Raw genomic sequence first — 12,040 nt, 5'->3', positions numbered from 1 at the left:
TTGATTTCCGTGAAAGCAATTATCTCCCATTTAAGACAAAAAATTGTAATGAATTTTCACGGATACGATTCGTTCACATAACCGCATCGTGTAAGGGGATTATTGTGCTATAGCGTCGATTCTGAAGCAACTGCATCAGTTAAGCGCAGTGAAATAAAAGTTTCTCATCTCGCGCATATTGGCACGGACCTTGGACGCCTTGCGCCAGAGATTGAAGACAATGGCCGGGTGGATCCTGTCTCCAAGGTAGCCAGCTGCGCCCTGTCCCACCCTTGTGGTTCACACCCCGTGAGACAACCCCCTAACACAATACAAACATCCTTCTTCTCATCGGGGGTTGCTTGCTTGCATATTAAAAATATTACCCTCCACAGTCTCGTCCAGAGCCATTCGTGTCTGAGAATGTCTGAATAATATTTTGAAATAATCTATTATCGAGATTTTCTATCTTCACACCCTTTCAAAAGTCTGGAAGGTGATTACGCTCATTATATAAAAATCAGCATTCCATGGAGTTTCGGCTGTGAAGTATGATTCGATGGAGGAAGAAATGTTCGCGAGCATGCTAAATAACAAATAAACGAGTAGCATGAGCAACCGAGGTTAACATCTGAGATTTCCGTACGGTTAGATTGGATCGATTCCAAACCCTGCCAGGGAAGAGTGTGAATTATAACAGTTTTGCAAGGAGCAACTGAAAGAAATTCCAAGAAATTATTTTCTGCGATTTCTTCTTTAAAAGCCAAACTAAATCTGGGATAACGTTTCACGCACACCCCACGTCGCTTCACTCCCAATGCTAGCTCCAAACCATCGAAAGAATAAGAATATCGGAGAGTATATGGCAGTTCCTATAAAACAGAACAATGGCAACAACAAAGTATTTATTATTTGTGATGCAGCCCAGCAAAATATGCAGCATATTGCAAAAATATCTTTTCTGTTTCTTGTTTGTTCCTTCCAGTAGGGAACACAACCTCGCATCACATTTCATTTTTTCTATAGTTTTACCTTCCATAAATGTAACTATCGATTTAAGAGATACAAACCAAACCGCATGATGAAACAGCCCCGAAGGACCAGGGCCTACCAAGTGAATGCTACTCAGCCCGGAGGCTTGCAGATTATGAGGTGTCGTGTGGCCAGCACGACGAATCTCTCGGCCGTTATTCTTATCTTTCTAGACCGTTAAGAGATACATACCAACGAATAAACATTGTGATGATGTGTTCGGCTTCTGGGCTGAATGCTCAGTGTCGAGGCTTACAGTTCAAAGAGGGTCCTGGGTTCAATATTCCGACTGGTTGGGGATTTTAACTGCGTCTGGTTAATTCCCTTGACTCGGAGACTGGGTGTTCGTGTTCGTTTCAACACACCACACTACCAACCACCCCTCCAAACAGGATTGCGTCAAGAAGGGAATCCGACCATTAAACAGAGGAGAGTTCCCACTCGTGACTCCACCAAAGCATGAGAAAAGCAGTGGTATGAAATACTGGGATGTAAAGGAAATTAAGTTCGTTACGGACCCAAATTTCTACTTCTTAGGATTGCAGTTAATGAAGTAAAAAAAAACAAAAAAAAAGTGTGTACCATCAATATCGGTGCATATCTGTAAGAAATAGGCGGCGCTGTGGAAACATTCAGCGGGTTTTCTGGGTTCTATATGACCCTACAGTTTTGTTTCTCACTAAAAATACAACATTAAAATGAGCTTCGTTTGATCAAGGTTGATAATATGACTTTACCGTTTTGACTAGCCAAACAAAATGCAGCCAGTATTTTAATTTGAAATCGCAGCGAATAAGAATAATAATAAGAGGAATAAGAAGAAAGAGATGTGCGTGAAATGTACTGTAAGTAGCGTGAGTAAAATGTAGACACATTAACGGAGATTGGCTGCTATAGGGTTATTTACAATGTAGCATGTACGCAGCATAAGAATCTTAGCACTCACTTCTAAAAATCTTCCAGAGAATTCAAAAATAATATTTATAACATATCATGCATTTGAAGGTTAAGAACCGAAATCTGAACTAACTGTGTAATATATCTGTAATAAATGTCGTAAGCTAGTTCAGACACTTCAACTTTTCTTGATATTTTGAAATAATAATTAATAATTGAATATAAGGGATGATAGTTTGCATTGTATTCTTTGATAAAATAATGTACCTTGCATAATAAGGAATGTCGTGCTATATTCGTATCAGACTGAGGTGCAAGTATCCAAATACAACCCACACATTTCGTCATGCAAGAATGCCTATATGGCAGGAGCCTTAAAGGCTACTACACACGAGAAGGACATTGTATTATAACCAGTTCCAGGATCCAATTCACTGCTCCAAAGAGCCAGGGCTTTACTGGAGATCCGCAGACAGCCCTCCACGAGCTTATCATACCGGATCGTCATCGTTGTTATTATTATTATTTTATTATTATTCTTCTTGTTTTCGAATAGGTCTACTATGGACCACGTTAAGTATCATTCATTTACGGTTCTTCCTCTTTCGATCGGCCCAGTACTTCTTCATCCTTTCGGAGTGGGCTTCTTTACGTTCTCGTGACCAGTTGTTGCCGGTCCGTTTTTTTCTACTTTGATCTTTGAATCCCTTAATTTTGTTGATGATTTTTCTGTATTCCTGTCTGTTGTATACTGCCTGCTGTGATATATTATTTTCCTCCATATCCTCCTTGACCCCTTTAAGCCAGCTAGTTTGTGTCTTCCTGTTCTCCATGTATTCCAGAATTCGCTTGGCTGTTCTCTCTGGTGGCATTCTTTTAATGTGTCCGTAGAAGCAGAGTCTTCTCTTCTTGAAGGATGTTGTGATTTTTTCGGTCCTTTTGTATAGTTCCTCATTTGGTCGCAGTCTAAATTCTTGACCCACTTTCCTGGGCCCTAGTATCTTCCTCAGGATCTTCCTTTCTGTCTTTTCAATGTTTTCTAGTAAGCCCTTCCTGTTCAGTGGAATACATTCGGTCGCATATAGACTTTCTGGTTTGATGACAGTGTTGTAATGTCTGATTTTTGCAGTGAATGAAACTGATTTTTTATTGTAGACATTTCGACATAACTGGTATGCTGCTTCCATCTTTCTTGCCCTTTCCTGTAATGCTATTCCTGGTAGTCCTGTTGGGGTTATCCATTCCCCTAGATATTTAAACTTCTGTACTCTTTTAATTGTTCCATATTTGGTGACAATACTTTGTGTCGGATCCTTTTTGTCCTGAATCATTAGTTCCGTCTTTTCGAAGGATATCTGAAGTCCCGTCTTTATTATTATTATGATTATTATTATTATTATACACTGACGTAACTCGCACGATACGATTTTACAAGTCACGGTAGTCATTTTGTATAGAGGTTAGCGATTCGATTCCAGACAGTGACAGTCGTCATGCAAAGGGTAAATTCTCTACTAGACCACCAGAAAAATGCTGAGCTGTACGAGAGAACTTAACTGCGATTCAAATTCGTTCCGAGTCGCCAGAACCCTAGATCGACAACTGCTTTCCTTGAATCAGTTATAAATATTACGTAATAATCGCTGCTAATTCCGAGATCGTTAATGCCAATCCCTGGAACCCTACAGCAACACTTCTTGTTGTTTTTATGAATTTTTATCGAGAGACTGAGTCAACCCTATGCCAGACCCTCATAAAGAAAAGCTATTGCGCGGAGGCAAGAACTGAACTAAGAACGACTGTGTTTGTTTGTTTTTTGCTTTACGTAGCACCGACACAGATATGTCTTATGGCGACGATGGGATAGGAAAGGCCTAGGAATTGGAAGGAAGCGTGCCTGGTGTGAAAATGGGAAACCACGGAAAACCATCTTCAGAGCTGCCGACAGTGGGACTCGAACCCACTATCTCCCGATTATTGGATACTGGCCGCATTTAAGCGACTGCAGCTATCGAGCTCGGTAGAACGACTGTTAGGCAACACAATTGTAGTACCTCAGATGTCATATAAGCAGGAGACTTCAGACAGTAACTGCACACAAAGACAATGGCTACCTAATCATTATCATCTTATTTTGTTTTGTCAACTAAGGACCACGTCAGTTGAACAGATTCTGTCTTCTTACGTGTTTCGTTTTAACTTTCTTCCAGTACTCGCGCATGCGTGTTGGTGTTCTTTTTTCCCTTATTATTAATATCGGATACTTGAAATACCCAAATGCGACTGAAGTTACTCCTCGAGAGGGTTCCAGTTCTTAATATCTTTGTGGGTAATTTCCACTTCTTACACAGCCGTCTTTACCTCGAGCCAGGCTGCCTTGATTTTCTTATCTAGAAAAAAGGTGAACATCCGGCTAGTTAATCACCCAGTGCATATTCGAATCAGGTGACCACGAAATGCAATCCTTCTCAGAATTACGTCAGTGGTCTTACCCAGAAGCGTGTATATTTCGTGGTTATGTACTCTCCTGAACTGACCATTTTATTTTTTGGCAGGTCCGAGGACATTCCTCAAGATCTTGTTCTTTGATTTCAATAATAATAATAATAATAATAATAATAATAATAATAATAATAATAATAATAAACAACTTTAGGGCCCATTAACTACATTTTTACAGTTTCTGGAGACATCGAGGTGTCTGAATTTTGTCCGGCAGAAGTTCCTTGAAATGCCAGTAAATCTATCGACACGAGGCTGGCGTGTTTGAGCACCTTCAAATACCGCTGGACTGAGTAAGGATCCAACTTACCAAGTTGGGGATCAAAAGGCCAGCCATTTAGCCCCGCTGCCACCAATAAAGGAACAATCTAGATATTATTGCTGCTGCCATCAAATTCACTAATTCAATGGAAGGTGAACTTTTCTCATTTATTCTATTTATAGAGGATTCTTTTGAAGCGAAGTTTAATGTCCTACTTTTGCAACATTATTTTTTTTAACCGAGAACATTTTGAGCTGATTTACAAATGAAACTCATTCCTCATTCAAAAGAAATAAGGTCAGTCGGGTTATTAATAAGGACTACCTATTTAAATCATTTCAATAAGATATAAGAAATCAATTTACTGTTCAAATACATTTCATTTTTAAGTGAGGCTTTTCTTGATTTATAGCGAAGAGTTTCTAAGCTCGTAACTACGTCAGGTTTCTTCAACGAAGTTACGGCACTTCGGATCAATGACTGTATTTCTGTTATTTAAAGCTGGTATAGTTTCTGGAACTCCTGAACGCTATCCTCGCCTTTTCCTGCAGTACTGTTTTGTACTCTGTGTGTTCTAAGAAAATTACTTTCTAATGAAATGAAATGGCGTATGGCTTTTAGTGCCGGGAGTGTCCGAGGACAAGTTCGGCTCGCCAAGTGCAGGTCTTTTGATTTGACACCCGTAGGCGACCTGCGCGTCGTGATGAGGATGAAATGATGATGAAGACAACACATACGTAGTATGTCCGGAAAATACGTATAAAAGTTGAATAATAACTTTATTTGACAATTATTCGGGCATTACAAGGTACTCTCCCTGAGACAAGATGCACTTCTGCCAACGCCGTTTCCACTGTTGATAACATTGTTGAAAGTCTTCAGTTGTGATGCTGTTCAGTTGCCGTGTCGTTTCTCCCTTGATGGCTTCCACATCAACCAAGTGCCGCCCCCGAAGCACCATTTCGCATTTCGGGAACAGGTAGAAGTCACAAGGGGCTAAATCGGGTGAATAAGGCGGGTGGTCTGTCACGGTGATTGAGCTTCGGGCCAAAAACTCACGCACAACGAGCGACGTGTGAGCGGGCGCATTGTCGTGATGAAGGATCCACCTGCCCCCTTGTGCCAATTCCGGTCGAACTCGGGCCACACGAGCTCCGAGACTTGATGTTGATGCGCTATTCCTCAATCAGAGAGAGCTCCATACCGACAGCAGGTGAAAACGGGTAACTTTCAACAAGCAGCCGCACACTGCTACTGACACGCAGAGCTCTCCGACTCGAACTGAGCGTTGAGAAGATCGGCGACAACAGCAGTGCCACCTGGCGGCGCCTCCACGATACGTGATACGTCACCCCGACGGATTTATACGTATTTTCCGGACACACTACGTACACGCAGCCCCCGTGCCAGGGGAATTAACCAATTATGGTTAAAATTCCCGACCCTGCCGGGAATCGAACCCGGGACCCCTGTGACCAAAGGCCAGCACGCTAACCATTTAGTCATGGAGCCGGACACTTTCTAATGATTGCTTCTTTATAAATTAAAAGTAATTCTTAAATTAACGCTTCTGGAAATGAAAAGGATGTTATAGAAATTGTAGAGTGTAGTAAAGTCTAGGTTAACCTAAATTTGAAGCTACGATAATACATATTTATCTTCAAAATTTGATGCAAATAGGCCTAAAGCTCATTCAGTTCGTAGCCAATACGTGACTCGTGCAGGATAGAATTAATGGGAATGTGACAATGGAATATAGTCATGTTATTAGTTTTACGTCCATCTAACTACCTTTCCGAGTTTCGGAGTCGTTAAGATGCCGGAATTGTGTCCCACAGACGCTCTACGTGCATTTTTTGTTACGAATGAAGCCATATTTTCCAGTGTCGACTTAGTTAAATGCAATAAAAACTTTCCAGTCTGTCAAACACACAGCCATTACAATATAAATTATTACACTATAAACAAACCTGTAAAATACACATTAATATACAAAGAATGACATGTTTCGTTCTACAAGAACATCCTCAGATTCTATCAAATGACTTAAAACATGCTTATATATGTACGGTATTGTTTACGTTGTGTAAACGTGTCAATGATAGAGAGTTTAGTGATAACATGAACCAGTAATGACAAAAATAAAATAAATATACAAGTATTAATATAATGGAAAACTTACGTACTTATCTAGACTGCCGATGCTAAGTCTGTTGTCACCAAACACTATTTCAGGACTCTACGTGCAGGTAAATATCGAGCCCGCGAACTACGATTCAGAAGGCCATAAAGCCACTAATCTATAGGTTAAATTAGAATATACTCCCAAGTTACGAGAAATTTAACAAATATAGTTTAGTTTCTTTTCAGCATTGGCCCAGAGTCAAGACAATTTTAAGAAACGCTAGCCTCTAAAAGGAGGCATAACCAGATTCGATTCACGACCTTGAAACTATGACGTAAACCGACCGTCATGTAGAGCGCGGAGTACCCGCCTGTGTGTTCTAATGTCAACAACAAACACACTTCGTTAAATATCGCTCGGATCATTTTATATCTTACTACGAAAGGACACTGTGCTTGACTGTACCATGATGCAAGTTGACTAGTACGGTCCGACTCGGAGGCAGTGTGGATTGTTTAGATCAGAGTTTCTCAACCGGCGATACGCGTATCTCTTAGGGTACTTTGAGAAAACGGAAAGGGTTCAATTTTTTGCTTTCGTTATTGCTAATATATACAAGTTTGGCGATGAAATGTTGAGAAACTTGAAGACTAGAGATCTGAAAGTTGTCAGACTTCCCTACTCAAAAATCTTGTATCCAGGAATTAACTTTGTGCTCCTTTCTGTTGCAAGCTGTGGGGGTATTATATTGGCCTTCCAGAGTGGATGACTAGTTCCTTCATTTTATACATTCCTCAGAAGGAATCCATGTCCTTTTCTGAAGTTTTCTACTTTAGCTTCAAGAGATGCCGCCTGGCATATAGGCCACGACACTTCCTCTCCAATTGGGCTGAGATGTTCAGACTGACCTTCTCACTCCAAGTTGGTGAATTCGATCCCGGCTCACTCCAGTGCTATTTGGAGGTACTCAAAGTAAGTCAGCTTCTGTCCATAGGTTTACTGGGATGTAAAAGAACTCCTGCGAGACAAAATTCACGCACCTCGGCGTCCTTGAAAATCATTAAATTAGTTAGCGAAACGTAGATTCAATAACATCAAATCTTGCCAGTTGGCATCGGTCGTGAAAATCTGCACACCAGTATAATATTATTATTATTATTATTATTATTATTATTATTATTATTATTATTATTATTATTATTATTCCCGGGCTGAGTGGCTCAGACGGTTGAGGTGCTGGCCTTCTGACCCTAACTTCGCAGGTTCGATCCTGACGCAGTCCGGTAGTAATTGAAGGTGCTCAAGTATGTCAGCCTCGTGTCGGTAGATTTACTGGTACGTAAAATAACTCGCGCGGGACTGAATTCCGGCACCTCGGCATCTCCGAAAATCGTAAAAGTAGTTTGTGGGTCCTACAATATTATTATTATTATTATTATTATTATTAATTATCATCATCCTCATCTATATATTAAAAGAGTTTACCAAAATCAGTTTTGGCAAATCCGTCCGTCCCTTCTACTGGACCGACTTGCTTAATATTTGTCTTATTCTCTCCAGAATTACCTGCTGGTGAATCGTGAGACACTGATAGGTCTCTAAGGTCAGCCAACTTTGAGTAATCATAAAATCAAACCTTTAAATTATCATTCCAATAACTGCAGGAGAAGGCTTGCTCTAACCCGCAATACATTTTGTACTTAGCGGTTGCTAAGCGACTAACACTTTCATTAATATTCTGATGTACTGTATGCGATTTTCATCTTTAGTAACGTGATTGCCCAAAACGATGGCACGAATTTAACCCGGCTCCATGGCTGAGTGTCTAAACGGTCAGCGATCCTTCCCTTAGGTCCACGGGGTCCTGTGTTCGGTTCGCGGTCGGGTCGAGGAATTTTAATCTTAAAAAGGTATCTCCCTTGGCTCGGGGACTGGGTGTTAACACTGTCCTCAACATTCCTCCATTTTTTAATTTTTTACAAGTTGCTTTATGTCGCACCGACACAAATACATCTTATGGTGAAGACAGGATAGGAAAGAATTAGGAGTACAAAGGAAGCGGCCGTGGCCACAATTAAGGTACAGCTCCAGCATTTGCCTGGTGTGAAAGTGCAAAACCACGGAAAACCATCTTCACTGTCTCCCGAATGAAAGTTGATAGTTGCGCACGGCAAACTCGCTCGGTATACCCTGCAACTCATACAGCAAACAAAACACTATCCTCCACCATACCACCTATAACTGGAGGCACCACTCACCCCCGTCGGAGGGTCTCCCTTACAAAGGCTCCACCAGGCTAGCACACTATACAAGACATTCAGGATCAAGATACTGTATGACATCACAAGCTCCTTACAGGAGTCAGTTGTAAAAACAGGGAAAATGGACTAAATATGTCTGCCCCGCACAGTAACGCTAGGGAAAGCCAAGTGTCACCGGATCTACCAGGAGGATCAGAAACATGCTACAGAAAGTTCGCTTTGTGTGCGTCGTTAAGAATAACATGCGCGTCTCCATCGACACAAGAAGTCTACTTTTCATATAAACGTTATGTTTGAAACGCGAATAAACAAGTCCATGAGAAGAAACTTCACGTGGGCCGTTGCGAAAGTTTAGACTGTGTCACGTAATGTATACAGTTTCGGACAGTGCCCTGCCTCGTTCTAAACTTAGAGGAGATACACTCATGGCCACAGCATTGACTACTTCCAATACCAATCGAGAGCCAAAGAAAGTAATTATCACCTCCCTATAACGATTGTTTGATCATCCAGTCTTGTGTGTGCGGTCCGCATAATTCAGAAGGCTATTGTTGCAAACTCTTAGGCTAAAGCCATGTACGGGCAAGCCCAGAGCCTCTTGATAAGCAGAACCTGCAAAGCCAGAAAACATCATGTTACAGTAATTCAGAAGGAAACGGTAGTCTGAGGCACAGATAATGAGTGGACTGGCGGATGCTGATTCTTACGCAAATGGACAGTGTCATGCCATAAATAAATAGATATTTAAACAGACGCAAAATCCTTTGTATTAATGACTCTTTCCAGTGAAATTTGAAGTACCATATACCAAAATTAAGATAAAAACATGAATTTTAAACATATTGTCGTAATCTCAGATAATGACGCTTGCTCATTTGATGCATTATTACGGTTCCTTTACTTTGTTTTGCATCACTTGACTAACCAACAAAATTTTCATTTAGTGATTCTAATTGACTTTAAAAAATTCAGTGCAGAGTAGAATATGGTACTTTTTTAAACAGATTTCATTGCTAACTTAACTACGGTATTATATTCTATCGAATACCACATCGTGCGTTAAATTGCTCATACTAATCTAGACATATATTTGACAAATACCTGTAATTTTACTACTGTAAATAGAACAGAAGGTTTTAAATATTAGAATTACACCATAAATTGCTCATGTAAAATGTTCGTAAACAGTGTTCTACAAAATGACAACATACAACATGAAAGACTCAGAAATGGCGGTTAGTCACTTGGACAAAACTTTAATTTAATGACTAAGGGCTTGGTGCTTGGTCAAAATTCATTTTTCGCTAAACCAGGGTGAAGACAAAAGTACGAACAATAAACTATATAAAGTTTATGTCTTTAGCTACCAGATGGAGCAATAATAAAACATGAAAAAATTGGCGCTTGGTCAAGTGATATTATTAATGGCGTTCAGTTCAGTTCCGTTCCGTTCCCATTGCATGGTAAAGGATTCAGCTCATTTAAGTGTTGTGATATATCAAGAAGGGAGGTCAATTCATATAATCCATTCTTTGTTTTTTAATTGAACAATTTGCTTTCCCTGGAAAAGCTGCACCACTGACTGTTATTCAGGTTTATACTAAAAAAAGAGAGCGACGGACGAATTAACACTGACCTCCCGCAGTGCCAGTAAATACCTATGCATGCCTTAAAGCAGGACTGCCCGCATTTAACTTGAGCGATTGGTCGCGGGACACGTGTACGGTTTAACGAAATATTATACAATTATTTTATGGAATATCAAAATAGGAAACAATGTTTCAGGTAATGATTTTAAATGTGGTTTTCTTTTTGGCCCTTAAAAGGGCCATTATTTTTAACCTAGAATTTATAGTAGCATTTCCAAACAAGTTCCACTTTACTTTCCTATAAAAACCAAACCCCAAACCCCATGGCACTACAGCCCTTGAAGGGCCTTGGCCTACCAAGCGACCGCTGCTCAGCCCGAAGGCCTGCAGATTACGAGGTGTCATGTGGTCAGCACGACGAATCCTCTCGGCCGTTATTCTTGGCTTTCGAGACCGGGGCCGCTATCTCACCGTCAGATAGCTTCTCAATTCTAATCACGTAGGCTGAGTGGACCTCGAACCAACCCTCAGGTCCAGGTAAAAATCCCTGACCTGGCCGGGAATCGAACCCAGGGCCTCCGGGTAAGAGGCAGGCGCGCTACCCCTACACCATGGGGCCGGCTTTACTTTCCTATGCTCTAATGTATTATTGCAAAAATGTTTTCCTTCCATAATTTTTCCTTCCTGTCTAAAAACACAGACAGTTTATTTACTGCAGTCATAGCTTCAAAAGATGCACCCATTTATCGACGCCCAGCTGTTATTGAGAGATCGTTTTATAATACTGATGCTGGTGTATGATTATCATGTTGGACATCCACGAGGAGTCTGGTATTTTGCTAGGCTGGAAATTTAATATGTCTCCACAGCTTACGAGATCATGGTGACGCATTTCTAAAGGTTTAAATGCGTATACTTAGATATTCTGTACATGCTATTAATACACTAATTTCGATGGGACTGAATTTTTAAAAATGTTAAAGGAACATTCAAAGTTACTAACCTAAAGAGGAATGTGGAACTGGTGTTTCGAATTTCCTTTGATTCGCGAGAAATAAATAAATAAATAAATAAATAAATAAATAAATAAATAAATAAATAAATAAATAAATGTCCGCCTCTGTGGTGTAGTGGTTAGCGTGATTAGCTGCCACCCCCGAAGGCCCGGGTTCGATTCCCGGCTCTGCCACGAAATTTGAAAAGTGGTACGAGGGCTGGAACGGGGTCCACTCAGCCTACGGAGGTCAACTGAGTAGAGGTGGGTTCGATTCCCACCTCAGCCATCCTGGAAGTGGTTTTCCGTGGTTTCCCACTTCTCCTCCAGGCAAATGCCGGGATGGTACCTAACTTAAGGCCACGGCCGCTTCCTTCCCTCTTCCTTGCCTATCCCTTC

General features: G+C 40.8%; 1 protein-coding gene across 2 annotated transcripts in view; it reads right to left on the bottom strand.

Annotated features, from left to right (window-relative positions):
- Nucleotides 1-12,040, bottom strand: part of stet (stem cell tumor) — a 361,467-nt gene that overhangs the window by 30,024 nt on the left and 319,403 nt on the right. The gene's annotated exons all lie outside the window — the stretch shown is intronic.

Source organism: Anabrus simplex, chromosome 6 (assembly GCF_040414725.1).
Source record: "Anabrus simplex isolate iqAnaSimp1 chromosome 6, ASM4041472v1, whole genome shotgun sequence".
Classification (NCBI taxonomy): Eukaryota; Metazoa; Arthropoda; class Insecta; order Orthoptera; family Tettigoniidae; genus Anabrus; species Anabrus simplex.
The sequence above is the reverse complement of the archived record's forward strand: the minus strand, read 5'-3'. Positions and strand labels throughout refer to the sequence as shown.